The sequence below is a fragment of the Salmo trutta genome, chromosome 37 (genome assembly GCF_901001165.1).
Source record: "Salmo trutta chromosome 37, fSalTru1.1, whole genome shotgun sequence".
Classification (NCBI taxonomy): Eukaryota; Metazoa; Chordata; class Actinopteri; order Salmoniformes; family Salmonidae; genus Salmo; species Salmo trutta.
In genome coordinates, this window is record NC_042993.1 from 9,514,672 (window position 1) to 9,529,636 (window position 14,965).

Consider the following 14,965-nt stretch of genomic DNA (forward strand, 5'->3'; position numbering starts at 1 on the left):
TACAACATGATAATACTGCGAGAGATACAACTGGATCATGAGAATTCTTTAAACACATGCTTACCACTTGATGCTAATAAAGAAAATCATCAACATTGTGTTCATCATTGAAGTGAAAATGAACAGGTATAATACCACACCATCTCTACAGATTCAGAGAACAACACCAATGATACTATTAAAGAAAACATTTATTTGAAGAAAATGTACAACTGTTTATAGTACAACAGTAATTCACATTACAGCAACTCTTAAGATACTGGTTTTCAACAGCTTCAGGTACTGTGCCTCTGCGACCCTGAAAGAATCCAGGTCTGTGAATTAGGTTGGAAGAAAAATGTATTATTTGTCTGTTTGGACAGAAATTTGCTTCGCATCTCTAGGCTACTGTTGTCTTACTACAAACAATGGTTAAAAATACAAGGAGGTCCATAGGGAGCATGGGGAACTTACCCATCACTTGGTAGAAGAACAGAACGGTGATAACCAGAAAACCCAGGACCATCCAGTAGGAATCTGTAACAACAGGGAACAGTTTGGACTAATATGAATGGACACCATTTTGTTTCTGCTCAGGTTCTCCCAATGACTCACAGTCAACAGGCACCCAACAGGAGAAAACATTCAGCAAAAGAGCAGTATCTGAACCTGCCTGATAAGAACACTCTATTTTAGTTGTCCATTCATGCCTAATGAACGTGACCCATTAGCAATGCTGATGTTCACCTAATTTCCTATTGTCCTCTCACGCCTGTGTCTGTAGCAGCCTACCTGGCTCAGGTGTCTCTACTGTCAGGCTGAGGGAGAGGGGTGTGTCCAGGGCCGGGTGGGTCACTCTGCAGGTGGCCGTGGTTCCAGGGGGGAAGGCGGAGGGGTGCAGGGTGAGGTGGGAGAAGATGGACATGGTCCTGTCGCTGTGCTGCCGATGGCTGGAGAGAGACACCTGGTCTGATAGGACGCTAGGCTCTGAGTCTGTAGAGGAGACGGAGAGCCACTCCATCTGAGAGAGAAGAGTCTCAGTATAGTGTCTAATATTTAGGATATCCATATTATAAGTGCTGTATGATGACCTACCAATGAAAAAAAAAATGTATGAAATGTATGCATTCACTACTGTAAGTCGCTCTGGATAAGAGCGTCTGCTAAAATGAAACAAAATAATGTAAATCTTCTGATTTCATTAGATGTATGATCACTGTGTGCTTGTGTGCTAATCACTTTGAAACAGTGGTATCTGTGAATATGAATGACTGGATATTTCATTGGTCGACTGCACCAGACACACACCTGGACATCCAGAGGGTAGTAGTTCTTGCAGTGGCAGCTCAGTTTCTGGGGCAACTCCTCCCGAAATACCAGCTTCTCCTCAGAGAGAGAAACACGAGGAGGTTCTGAAGACAGAGAGACTTCGTGTTTAGATGTGAATAGTGTGCACACTATGTCACACATGACATAGACACCTAATGTAATAAACACATGTTCATATGTGTAGAGAAAGAATGTACATTTTAGTCATTTAGCAGACACTCTTATCCAGAGCAACTTACAGGAGCAATTTGGGTTAAGTGCCTTGCTTAAGGGATTTTCCACATTTTTGTTGCTGACATTCAAACCAGCAACCTTTCGGTTACTGTACCAACGCTCTTAACCACTAGGCTACCTGCTCCCTATGTAAAGAGACAATCAATCACAAGTGTTCTTAGAGGGACTCACGTGTAACGTGTAGCTGTATGACCTGCTGGGCCTGGTAGTCCAGTGCTGACGGTGCAGATGTAGGTCCTCTCGTCAGATACCTTCAGTCTGGCCAGAGTCAGAGACGCATTACCCTGCCCCACCAGCAGGGCGGCATCCACGCTCGAACCCTCCCTCTCCACGTGTACCTGAGGAGGAAAAAACGATGTGAAACAGAGTATGATGAGGTGAAAATTAGGTCCAATTCTCATTATAATCATTCAGTAAACCTCTGGGTTCCTAGCTATGACAGCAATAAGACGTGTATTTTCCGTCTCTGGGTGGATAATAAAGTTACAATGTTGACCATGACGGTACAAATGCACTCATCCAACACTTATAGCACCATCATAACTACTTAAATAATGCCTTTATTCTCTCACCTGCTGACCCCTCCTCTGCCTCCGTTTGCCCTGCCCTAATATCCAGCACTTTCCTCCAACTTCCTCTGTGCCGCCACTCAAGCCCCAGCTTCTGTCCTGGGGGTGGGGCCTGCTGCCTAAAGCCACAGTCCAGGAAGGCCACGCCCCCTAGAGGAGCGGAGTGGGACTCTGAGCGAGAGAACACCAGGAACACCACTGGGGAAAACAGGGGAGAGAGAGAAAGGGATTATGGAGAAAGAAGCAAGTGAAAAGTAGAGAAAGTGCAAAGTACTAGATAAAGAAAGAGGGGTGATGAGAGAAGAGGCGGGGTTGAGAGAATGAGAGAGAGTAACAGTGTTATACATCATTACAATATGACCCGTCTACTCTACGACAGGCATACTACCAGAGCATTATAATAACCTCCTTGTCTCTGTCACGTCCTGACCAGTAAAAGGGGTCATTTGTCATTGTAGTATGGTCAGGGCGTGGCAGGGGGTGTTGTTTTTGTGTGTTTTGGGGTTGGTTTGTTTCATGGGGATTTGTTCTAGTTTTCATTTTCTATGTTAATTTTCGATGTGTGGCCGAGTATGGTTTTCAATCAGAGGCAGGTGTCTTTCGTTGTCTCTGATTGGAGGCCATACTTAGGCAGCCTGTTTTTTCCTGTGGGTTGTGGGTGGTTGTTTTCTGTATAGCCGTGTGCCTTACGGAACTGTTTTTGTCGTTCGTTTATTTAGTTTGAGTGTTCTCTCTAAAATAAAGAAATAAGATGAGCACTATACCCGCTGCGCCTTGGTCTAATCCTTCCGACAGCTATGACAGAACCACCCACCAAAGAAGGACCAAGCAGCGGAAGAAGGAGCAGCAGGAGGAATGGACATGGGAGCAGATACTGGACGGCAAGGGATCCTGGATATGGGAGGAGATCCAGAAGGGATGGAATCACCGTCCATGGGAAGAAGTAAAGGCAGCAAGAGCAGAGCGGCGACGAGAGGAGGCTCTAAATGCACCTGAAGGCAAGACGGAGAGGCAGCCCCAAAATAATTTAGGGGGGGGGCACAAGGGGAGTTGGGCAGGGTCAGGATGGAATCATGAGACAAGTTCCCGGGCTTACTATGAGAAGCAAGTGATGGAGCAGACACCGTATTTTGCGGTGACGCGCACTGTGTCGTCAGGGCGCATACAAAGGCCGGTGCGAACTGTGCCCGCACCCCGCAGTGATCAAGCGGAGTTGAGTATCCAGCCAGGGCGGTTTGTGCAGGCCGTGCACTCCAGACCTCCAGTGCGCCTCCAAGACCCAGTGGACCCTGTGCCTGCTCCGCGCACTCTACCTCCAGTGCGCCACCATAGCCCAGTACGCCCTGTTCCTGCTGCCCGCACTAGCCTGAAGGTGTGTGTGACTAGCCTGGCACCTCCTATGCCAGCCCCACGAAGCAGACCTCCAGTGCGCCACCATAGCCCGGTAAGGCCGGTGCCTGCTGTGAGCACGCGGTCCGAAGTACGTCTCCCCAGTCCGATGAGACCAGTTCCAGCGCCCCGAAGGAAGCCTCTAATGATGGTCAATGGTCCGACGTCTCCAGCGATAATCTATGGCATGAAGCCTCCAGTGATGATCCATGGCCTGGAGCCTGTAGTGTTAATCCATGGCACGAAGCCTCCAGTGATGATCCATGGCCCGGAGCCCGTAGGGATGATCCAAGGCACGAAGCCTCCAGTGATAACCCATGGCCCGGAGCCTCCAGTGATGATCCATGGCACAAAGCCTCCAGTGATTATCCATGACACGGAACCAGTAGTGATGACCCATGGCACAGAGCCTGCAGCGAAGGTCCCCAGTCCGGAAGCTACAGAGACGCTCCTCAGCCCGGAGCCTCCAGCGACGCTCCCCAGTCCGGAGCCTCCAGCGATGCCCCCTAGTCCGGAGCCTCCAGCGACGCCTCCCAGTCCGGAGCCTCCAGCGATGCCTCCCAGTCCGGAGCCTCCAGCGACGCCTCCCAGTCCGGAGCCTCCAGCGACGCCTCCTATTCCGGAGCCTCCAGCGACGCCTCCCAGTCCGGAGCCTCCAGCGGTGGTCTGCAACCCAGAGCCTTCAGCGGTGGTCTGCAGCCAAGAGCCTTCTGCGGTGGTCTGCAGCCCAGAGCCTTCAGCGGTGGTCTGCAGCCTAGAGCCTTCAGCGGTGGTCTGCAGCCCAGAGTCTTCAGCAACGGTCTACAGCCCAGAGCCTCCAGCGGGGGTCGGCAGCGCAGAACGGGAGCTACGCCCGGAGCCAGAGCCACCTCCGTAGTGGGAGGATTGGCGAAGGGGGGGTGTAGCACAGGAACCGTCGTTGACGGTGGCCACCCTCCCTACCCTCCCTTTAGGTTTGGGGTTGTTTTTGTGGGGTTTTTTGTTTTGAGGTGCAGTCGGGGTCTGCATCTTGGGGGGGGGGGGGGGTACTGTCACGTCCTGACCAGTAAAAGGGGTCATTTGTCATTGTAGTATGGTCAGGGCGTGGCAGGGGGTGTTGTTTTTGTTTGTTTTGGGGTTGGTTTGTGTTTCATGGGGATTTGTTCTAGTTTTCATTTTCTATGTTAATTTTCTATGTGTGGCCGAGTATGGTTTCCAATCAGAGGCAGGTGTCTTTCGTTGTCTCTGATTGGAGGCCATACTTAGGCAGCCTGTTTTTTCCTGTGGGTTGTGGGTGGTTGTTTTCTGTATAGCCGTGTGCCTTACGGAACTGTTTTTGTCATTCGTTTATTTTGTTTGAGTGTTCTCTCTAAAATAAAGAAATAAGATGAGCACTATACCCGCTGCGCCTTGGTCTGTCCCTTAAGACGCCTATGACAGTCTCACCCTCAGTCAGCAACAGTGTTGCCAACTAATTTTCATGGTAAGTTGCTAGAGGCAGGTTGATTTGTTGCTAAAAGTTGCTAAATGACGTTGTGATGTCATTGCGTGATAACATAAAACTGCGTCATTACGTAGAATACACAATAACGTTACTCAAATTGACTGGTCATCTCTGTAAAAAATATGATTTGACGTTTGTTCAGGTACAGACTCACACTCTTTTCTGTACTTCTGGCTGTACAATTTTGATTGAGACATGTTGATTGATGTTGTAAGTTCTGTTCAAGATCAAACATTCGTGGCTCGTCGAACAAGTACTACTGCTGCTGCAGTTAGCCAACAATGATTTACAATTTGCTGAAACAGCTGCTGGCCTGGTGCTGACGTCACTCACAATGCACTTTTGCAGCCAGGCACGTGTGTTGTGACTGAGTGTGTGACAGAGAAAATCGTTTTTGTGTCTTTTAGAGGGAAAATGCATGCATTTTAGCATTTGAATCACTTTTCAAAAGTTGCTAAAAGTTCCAAATACATTTTTAAAAGTAGCTAAATTTGTTGCTAGGTGCTGTTTGAAAAAACAGTTGCCAGGGTAGTCTGAAAAGTTGCTAAATCTAGCAACAAAATTGCTAAATTGGCATCACTGGTCAGAAAAGTTCCTGATTGGCTGAGGGGGAGTTCCAGTTTGCTTTGTATGAAAGCTGGATGATCTGATTGGTCCAGTGGCAGTGCCTGCAGGACCAATGTGAGGTTGAGCCCGCCCCAGTACCTATTGATTTATCAAACACCGATGAATAGATGCCATGTTTCCAGCGTGTTTTCCATTGCACTATGTAGTTTGTTTTCAGCGTTCGAAGCAAGTGCGTCATTGTAGAATTTAGAGAAACTTTGCTGAATGAAAGTGAAAGAGAGTTGTCCATTTTTCAGCATATCCTCCAGAGCAATAACCTGATCCCTCATTAGTTGCTAAGATAAATGTGTTCATAACACAGCTTGTGATCGTAGTTAGCCAAACCAATTGATGACGCTGCTGTTATGTGTATCTGAGTGTTATACTATATAGTACGAGTGAGCCAAGTTAGGCATTACTTACTATGCACTAAATGGAGCTGTATGGATGCTAAACAATGATGCTGAAGTAAAGACATTATAATCAACATTACCTTGCTTTTGTATAGAATAAACAACATACAAAACACGGCGCATATGTCTATTCTAACGCTCTGCTAAAAACTGTTACGTGCTCACGTCAAAAAAAACTGCTGCTCAGAATTTGCTCCATTCATTAAAATCACAATTTAACCAACACACATCTATTTTTTGTGACTACCTGGACAGACCATTTACTTATTTCCCTCATTAAAATGCAAAGCGTTTTGTAACATTTTTAACATGCGTTTTTCTGGATTTTTTTGTTGTTATTCTGTCTCTCACTGTTCAAATAAACCTACCATTAAAATTATAGACTGATCATTTCTTTGGCAGTGGGCAAACGTACAAAATCAGCAGGGGATCAAATACTTTTTTCCCTCACTGTAGATAATTCATTTGATGATACATCAGTAGCAATACTGTCACACCCTGATCAGTTTCACCTATCCTTGTGCTTGTCTCCACCCCCCTCCAGGTGTCGCCCATCTTCCCTATTATCCCCTGTGTATTTATACCTGTGTTGTCTGTCTGTTTTTTGCCAGTTTGTCTTGGTCGTTCAAGCTTACCAGCAGTTTTCCTGTCACCTCCTATCGTTTCCCAGCCTCTTTTTGCTAGTCCTCCCGGTTTTGACCTTCCCCTGTCCTGACCCTGCACCACCCACCTGACCTCTCTGCCTGACCCTGAGCCTGCCTACCGTCCTGTACCTTTGCCTTACCCTGGATTTTCAACCCCTGCCTGCCTTGACCTGTCTTTGCTTGCCCCTTTTTGCTACAATAAACGGTGTTAATTCAACAGTCTGCATCTGGGTCTTACCTTGATTCCTGATTAAAAACAAGGATTTAACATTTATAGAAGAGACAGAAATGCTTATGGGGGAGGAGTTGCTGTATATATTCAGAGCCATATCCCTGTAATGCTTTGAGAAGATCTTATATCAAGTGTTATTGAAGTGTTGTGGTTGCAGGTTCACTTGGCACATCTAATGTTTTTTCTTTTGGGGTGTTGCTATAGTCCACCAAGTGCTAACAGTCAGTATCTAAATAATATATGTGAAATGCTTGATAGTGTATGTGGTGTAAACAGAGATGTCTACTTTCTTGGGGACCTGAATATTGACTGGTTTTTATCAAGCTGTCCGCTCAAGAGGAAGCTTCTTACAGTAACCAGGGCCTGTAATCTGGTTCAGGTTATTAATCAACCTACCAGGGTGTTTACAAACACTACAGGAACAAGATCATCCACATGTATCGATCACATTTTTACTAATGCTGTAGAACTTTGTTCTAAAGCTATATCCGTACCCATTGGATGCAGTGATCACAATATAGTGGCTATATCCAGGAAAGCCAAAGTTCCAAAAGCTGGGCCTAAAATAGTATATAAGAGATCATACAAAATATTTTGCTGTGACTCTTATGTGTATGATGTTAAAAGTATTTGTTGGTCTGATGTGATTAATGAGGAGCATCCAGACACTGCACTTGATGAATTTATGAAATTGCTTCTTTCAATTATTGATAAACATGCACCTGTAAAGAAACTGACTGTTAGAACTGTTAAGGCTTGATGAGGAATTGAAACACTGTATGGTTGAACGAGATGGGGCAAAAGGAGTGGCTAATAAGTCTGGCTGTACATCTGACTGGCTTACTTACTGCAAATTGAGAATTTATGTGACTAAACTAAACAAAAAGAAGAAGAAACGTTATTATGAAGCCAAGATCAATGGTATAAACTTTGGAGTACTTTAAATGAAATTATGGGCAGAAAGACAAATTCAACTCCATCTTTCAACGAATCAGATGGCTTATTCATCACAAAACCATTCGATGTTGCCAAATATTTTAATGATTATTTAATTGGCAAAGTGGGCAAACTTAGGCAGGAAATGCCCACGACAAACAGTGAGCAATTATATTCATACATAAAAAAACAAATAATGAAAGAAAAGCAGTACAAGTTTGAATTTTGTAAAGTTAGTGTGGGAGAGGTGGGAAAATGATTGTTAACGATCAATAATGACAAACTTCCTGGCATTGACAACAGATGGAAAGCTACTGAGGATGGTAGCTGACTCTATAGCCACTCCTTTCTGTCATATCTTTAATCTGAGCCTAGAGGAAAGTCTTTGTCCTCAGACCTGGAGGGAACCCAAAGTAATTCCGCTACCCAAGAGTAGTAAAGCGGCCTTTACGGGTTCTAACAGCAGACCTAAACTCAGCAAAAAAAGAAACCTACCTTTTTCAGGACCCTGTCTTTCAAAGATAATTCGTAAAAATCCAAATAACTTCACAGGTCTTCATTGTAAAGGGTTTAAACACTGTTTCCCATGCTTGTTCAATGAACCATAAACAATTAATGAACACGCACCTGTGGAACGGTCGTTAAGACACTAACAGCTTACAGACAGTAGGCAATTAAGGTCACAGTTATGAAAACTTAGGACACTAAAGAGGCCTTTCTACTGACTCTGAAAAACACCAAAATAAAGATGGCCAGGGTCCCTGCTCATCTGCGTGAACGTGCCTTAGGCATGCTGCAAGGAGGCATGAGGACTGCAGATGTGGCCAGGGCAATAAATTGCAATGTCCGTACTGTGAGACACCTAAGACAGCGCTACAGGGAGACAGGATGGACAGCTGATCGTCCTCACAGTGGCAGACCACGTGTAACAACACCTGCACAGGATCGGTACATCCGAACATCACACCTGCAGGACAGATACAGGACGGCAACAACAACTGCCCGAGTTACTCCAGGAATGTACAATCCCTCCATCACTGCTCAGACTGTCCACAATAGGCTGAGAGACGCTGGACTGAGGGCTTGTAGGCCTGTTGTAAGGCAGGTCCTCACCAGACATCACCGGCAACAACGTCGCCTATGGGCACAAACCTACTGTCGCTGGACCAGACAGAACTGGCAAAAAGTGCTCTTCAGTGATGAGTCACGGTTTTGCCTCCCAGGGGTGATGGTCGGATTCGAGTTTATTGTAGAAGGAATGAGCGTTACACCAAGGCCTGTACTCTGGAGTGGGATCGATTTGGAGGTGGAGGCTCCGTCATGGTCTGGTGCGGTGTGTCACAGCATCATCGGACTGAGCTTGTTGTCATTGCATGGAATCTCAATGCTGTGCGTTACAGGGAAGACATCCTCCTCCCTCATGTGGTACCCTTCCTGCAGGCTCATCCTGACATGACCCTCCATCATGACAATGCCACCAGCCATACTGCTCGTTCTGTGCGTGATTTTCTGCAAGACAGGAATGTCAATGTTCTGCCATGGCCAGTGAAGACCCCGGATCTCAATCCCATTGTGCACGTCTGGGACCTGTTGGATCGGAGGGTGAGGGCTAGGGCCATTCCCCTCAGAAATGTTCGGGAACTTGCATGTGCCTTGGTGGAAGAGTGGGGTAACATCTCACAGCAAGAACTGACACATCTGGTGCAGTCCACGAGGAGGAGATGCACTGCAGTACTTAATGCAGCTGGTGGCCACCCCAGATACTGACTGTTACTTTTGATTTTGACCCCCCCTTTTTTCAGGGACACATTATTCCATTTCTGTTAGTCACATGTCTGGGGAACTTGTTCAGTTTATGTCTCAGTTGTTGAATCTTGTTATGTTCATACAAATATTTACACATGTTAAGTTTGCTGAAAATAAACGCAGTTGACAGTGAGAGGACGTTTCTTTTTTTTGCTGAGTTTACAAGCTTGCTGCCAGCTCTTAGCAAACTGTTGGAAAAAATAGTGTTTGACCAAATACAATGCTTTTTCTCTGTAAACAAATTAACAACAGACTTTCAGCATGCTTATAGAGAAGGGCACTCAACATGTACTGCACTGACACAAATGACTGATGATTGGTTGAAAGAAATTGATAATAAGAAGATTGTGGGAGCTGTACTGTTAGATTTCAGTGTAGCCTTTGATATTATTGATCATAACCTGTTGTTGAAAACTTAAGTGCTATGGCTTTTCAACCTCTGCCATATGTGGATTCAGAGCTATCTATCTCATAGAACTCAAAGGGTTTTCTTTAATGGAAGTGTCTCTAATGTCAAACATGTAAAGTGTGGTGTACCGCAGGGCAGCTCTCTAGGCCCTCTACTCTTTTCTATTTTTACCAATGACCTGCCACTGGCATTAAACAAAGCATGTGTGTCCATGTATGCTGATGATTCAACCATATATGCATCAGCAACCACAGTTAATGAAGTCACTGAAACCCTTAACAAATAGTTGCAGTCTGAACATCTCTAAAACTAAGAGCATTGTATTTTGTACAAATCATTCCTTAAGTGCTAGACCTCAGCTGAATCTGGTAATGAATGGTGTGGCTGTTGAACAAGTTGAGGAGACTAAATTACTTGGCGTTACATTAGATTGTAAACTGTCATGGTCAAAACATATAGATTCAATGGTTGCAAAGATGGGGAGAGGTCTAGCCGTAATAAAGAGATGCTCTGCTTTTTTGACACCTTTTCAAAAAAGTGCTGGATAGAAAGGGGTGGATAGAAAGGGGTGGATAGAAAGGGGTGGATAGAAAGGGGTGGATAGAAAGGGGTGGATAGAAAGGGATGGATAGAAAGGGGTGGATAGAAAGGGATGGATAGAAAGGGGTGGATAGAAAGGGGTGGATAGAAAGGGGTGGATAGAAAGGGGTGGATAGAAAGGGGTGGATAGAAAGGGGTGGATAGAAAGGGATGGATAGAAAGGGATGGACACCACACTCCAAAAAGCAAGTTCTGCAGGCTCTAGTTTTGTCTAATCTTGATTATTGTCCAGTCGTGTGGTCCAGTGCTGCAAGGAAAGACCTAGTTAAGCTGCAGCTGGCTCAGAACAGGGCGGAACATTTTGCTCTTAATTGTAATCAGAGGGCTGATATAAATACTATGCATGCCAGTCTCTCTTGGCTAAGAGTTGAGGAGAGACTGACTGCATCACTTCTTCTTTTTATAAGAAACATTCACATGTTGAAAATACCAAATTGTTTGCATAGTCAACTTACACACAACTCTTGCCACCAGGGGTCTTTCCATAGTCCCCAAATCCAGAACAAATTCAAGAAGATGTACAGTATTATATAGAGCCCTTATTGCATGGAACTTCCTTCCATCTCATATTGCTCAAATAAACAGCAAACCTGGTTTCGAAAAACAGATAAAGCAACACCTCGCAGCACAACGCCTCTCCCCTATTTGACCAAGATAGTTTGTGTGTATGCATTGATATGTAGGCTACGTGTGCCTTTTTAGTATGTATGTAGTTCTGTCCTTGAGCTGTTCTTGTCTAATGATGTTCTGTATTATGTCATTCTGTATTATGTTTCATGTTCTGTGTGGACCCCAGGAAGAGTAGCTGCTGCTTTTGCAACAGCTAATGGGGATCCTAATAAAATACCAAATAGAAAGTGCTGATAGAAAATGGTAGATAGAAAGTGCTGGATAGAAAGTGCTGATAGAAAGTGATAGATAGAAAGTGCTGATAGAAAGTGCTCGATAGAAAGTGGTAGATAGAAAGTGCTGATAGAAAGTGGTAGCTAGAAAGTGCTGATAGAAAGTGCTGGATAGAAAGTGGTAGATAGAAAGTGCTGATAGAAATTGCTGATAGAAAGTGATAGATAGAAAGTGGCGGATAGAAAGTGCTGATAGAAAGTGGTAGATAGAAAGTGCTGATAGAAAGGGGTAGATAGAAAGTGCTGGAAAGAAATTGGTGGAAAGAAAGCACTGATAGAAAGTGGTGGAAAGAAAGTGCTGATAGAAAGTAGTGGATAGAAAGTGGTGGATAGAAAGTGGTGGAAAGAAAGTGCTGATAGAAAGTGCTGGATAGAAAGTGCTGATAGAAAGTGCTAATAGAAAGGGGTAGATAGAATGGTATAGATAGAAAGTGGTGGATAGAAAGTGGTGGATAGAAAGTGCTGATAGAAAGTGCTGGATAGAAAGTGCTGATAGAAAGTGCTAATAGAAAGGGGTAGATAGAATGGTATAGATAGAAAGTGGTGGATAGAAAGTGCTGATAGAAAGTGCTAATAGAAAGGGGTAGATAGAATGGTATAGATAGAAAGTGGTGGATACAAAGTGTTGGATAGAAAGTGGTGGAAAGAAAGTGCTGGATAGAAAGTGCTGGATAGAAAGTGCTGATAGAAAGTGCTAATAGAAAGGGGTAGATAGAATGGTATAGATAGAAAGTGGTGGATACAAAGTGTTGGATAGAAAGTGGTGGAAAGAAAGTGCTGATAGAAAGTGCTGGATAGAAAGTGCTGATAGAAAGTGCTAATAGAAAGGGGTAGATAGAATGGTATAGATAGAAAGTGGTGGATACAAAGTGTTGGATAGAAAGTGGTGGATACAAAGTGTTGGATAGAAAGTGGTGGATAGAAAGGGATGGATAGAAAATGCTGATAGAAAGGGATGGATAGAAAATGCTGATAGAAAGGGATGGATAGAAAATGCTGATAGAAAGGGGTGGATAGAAAGGGGTGGATAGAAAGGAATGGATAGAAAGTGGTGGATAGAAAGTGGTGGACAGAAAGGAATGGATAGAAAGTGGTGGATAGAAAGTGGTGGACAGAAAGGAATGGATAGAAAGTGGTGGATAGAAAGTGGTGGACAGAAAGGAATGGATAGAAAGTGGTGGATAGAAAGTGGTGGACAGAAAGGGATGGGATAGAAAGGGACGGATAGAAAGTGGTGGACAGAAAGGAATGGATAGAAAGTGGTGGATAGAAAGTGGTGGACAGAAAGGAATGGATAGAAAGTGGTGGATAGAGAGGGGTGGATAGAAATTGCTGATAAAAAGTGCTGATCGAAAGTGGTGAAGAGAAAGGGGTGGATAGAAAGTGCTGACAGAAAGGGGTGGATAGAAAGGGATGGATAGAAAGAGGTGGATAGAAAGGGATGGGATAGAAAGTGGTGGATAGAAAGTGGTGGATAGAAAGGGATGGGATAGAAAGTGGTGGACAGAAAGGGATGGGATAGAAAGTGGTGGACAGAAAGCAATGGATAGAATGTGGGGGATAGAAAGTGGTGGACAGAAAGGGATGGGATAGAAAGTGGTGGATAGAAAGGGATGGGATAGAAAGTGGTGGACAGAAAGCAATGGATAGAATGTGGGGGATAGAATGTGGTGGATAGAAAGTGGTGGATAGAAAGGAATGAATAGAAAGGGGTGGATAGAAAGTGCTGATAGAAAGTGCTGGATAGAAAGTGGTGGATAGAACGTTGTGGATAGAACGTGGTGGATAGAAAGTGGTGGATAGAAACGTTTGGATAGAAAGGAATGGATAGAAAGGGGTGGATAGAAAGTGGTGGATAGAAAGGGGTGGATAGAAAGTGCTGATAGAAAGTGCTGATAGAACGTGGTGGATAGAATGTGGTGGATAGAAAGTGGTGGATAGAAAGGAATGGATAGAAAGGGGTGGATAGAAAGTGGTGGATAGAAAGGGGTGGATAGAAAGTGCTGATAGAAAGTGCCGGATAGAAAGTGCTGATAGAAAGTGGTGGATAGAACGTGGTGGATAGAACGTGTTGGATAGAATGTGGTGGATAGAAAGTGGTGGATAGAAAGTGCTGATAGAAAGGGATGGATAGAAAGGGGTGGATAGAAAGTGCTGATAGAAAGTAGTGGATAGAACGTGGTGGATAGAACGTGGTGGATAGAAAGGAATGGATAGAAAGGGGTGGATAGAAAGGAGTAGATAGAAAGTGCTGGATAGAAAGTGGTGGATAGAAAGAGCTAATAGAAAGGGGTTGATAGAAAGGGGTGGATAGAAAGGGATGGATAGAAAGGGATGGATAGAAAGTGGTGGATAGAAAGGGGTGGATAGAAAGGGATGGATAGAAAGGGATGGATAGAAAGTGGTGGATAGAAAGGGGTGGATAGAAACTGCTGATAGAAAGGGGTAGATAGAAAGGGGTGGATAGAAAGGGGTAGATAGAAAGGGGTGGATAGAAAGGCAAAATATGCCAGGCCTATTGGGCCAAAATCAATTACGGCCTATTGTATTGATAATATAACAAAAATTAACGAAACGTTTAAGAGATCTGATTTTTTGTTTATAAATACTTTGCTACAATGGTACACTTAGTTATGTACCCACCTCGTTCCTTTCTTTTAGCATGTGTTCATAATAAGTACACCATCATGCTTTCAGGATATGTGTCTTTTCAGATTCCACAATGATTCTTTAGTTGTGGTCATTACATCACCACACTCCCTCTCTTCTTTGTTGTGGACATTACATCACCACACTCCCTCTCTTCTTTGTTGTGGTCATTACATCACCACACTCCCTCTCTTCTTTGTTGTGGACATTACATCACCACACTCCCTCTCTTCTTTGTTGTGGTCATTACATCACCACACTCCCTCTCTTCTTTGTTGTGGTCATTACATCACCACACTCCCTCTCTTCTTTGTTGTGGTCATTACATCACCACACTCCCTCTCTTCTTTGTTGTGGTCATTACATCACCACACTCCCTCTCTTCTTTGTTGTGGTCATTACATCACCACACTCCCTCTCTTCTTTGTTGTGGTCATTACATCACCACACTCCCTCTCTTCTTTGTTGTGGTCATTACATCACCACACTCCCTCTCTTCTTTGTTGTGGACATTACATCACCACACTCCCTCTCTTCTTTGTTGTGGTCATTACATCACCACACTCCCTCTCTTCTTTGTTGTGGACATTACATCACCACACTCCCTCTCTTCTTTGTTGTGGTCATTACATCACCACACTCCCTCTCTTCTTTGTTGTGGTCATTACATCACCACACTCCCTCTCTTCTTTGATGTGATCATTACATCACCACACTCCCACTCTTGCTCTTGGTCTACATCTTTGTAAGTCACCTTGATTTAGCCCCTGTGTGTTTTATCAGTT

At 44.4% G+C, this 14,965-nt stretch overlaps 1 pseudogene; it reads right to left on the reverse strand.

The window, feature by feature from the left end:
• Window positions 1–173: 173 nt before the first annotated feature.
• On the reverse strand, window positions 174–2,494 carry LOC115176458 (tapasin-related protein-like; annotated as a pseudogene).
• Window positions 2,495–14,965: the final 12,471 nt, after the last annotated feature.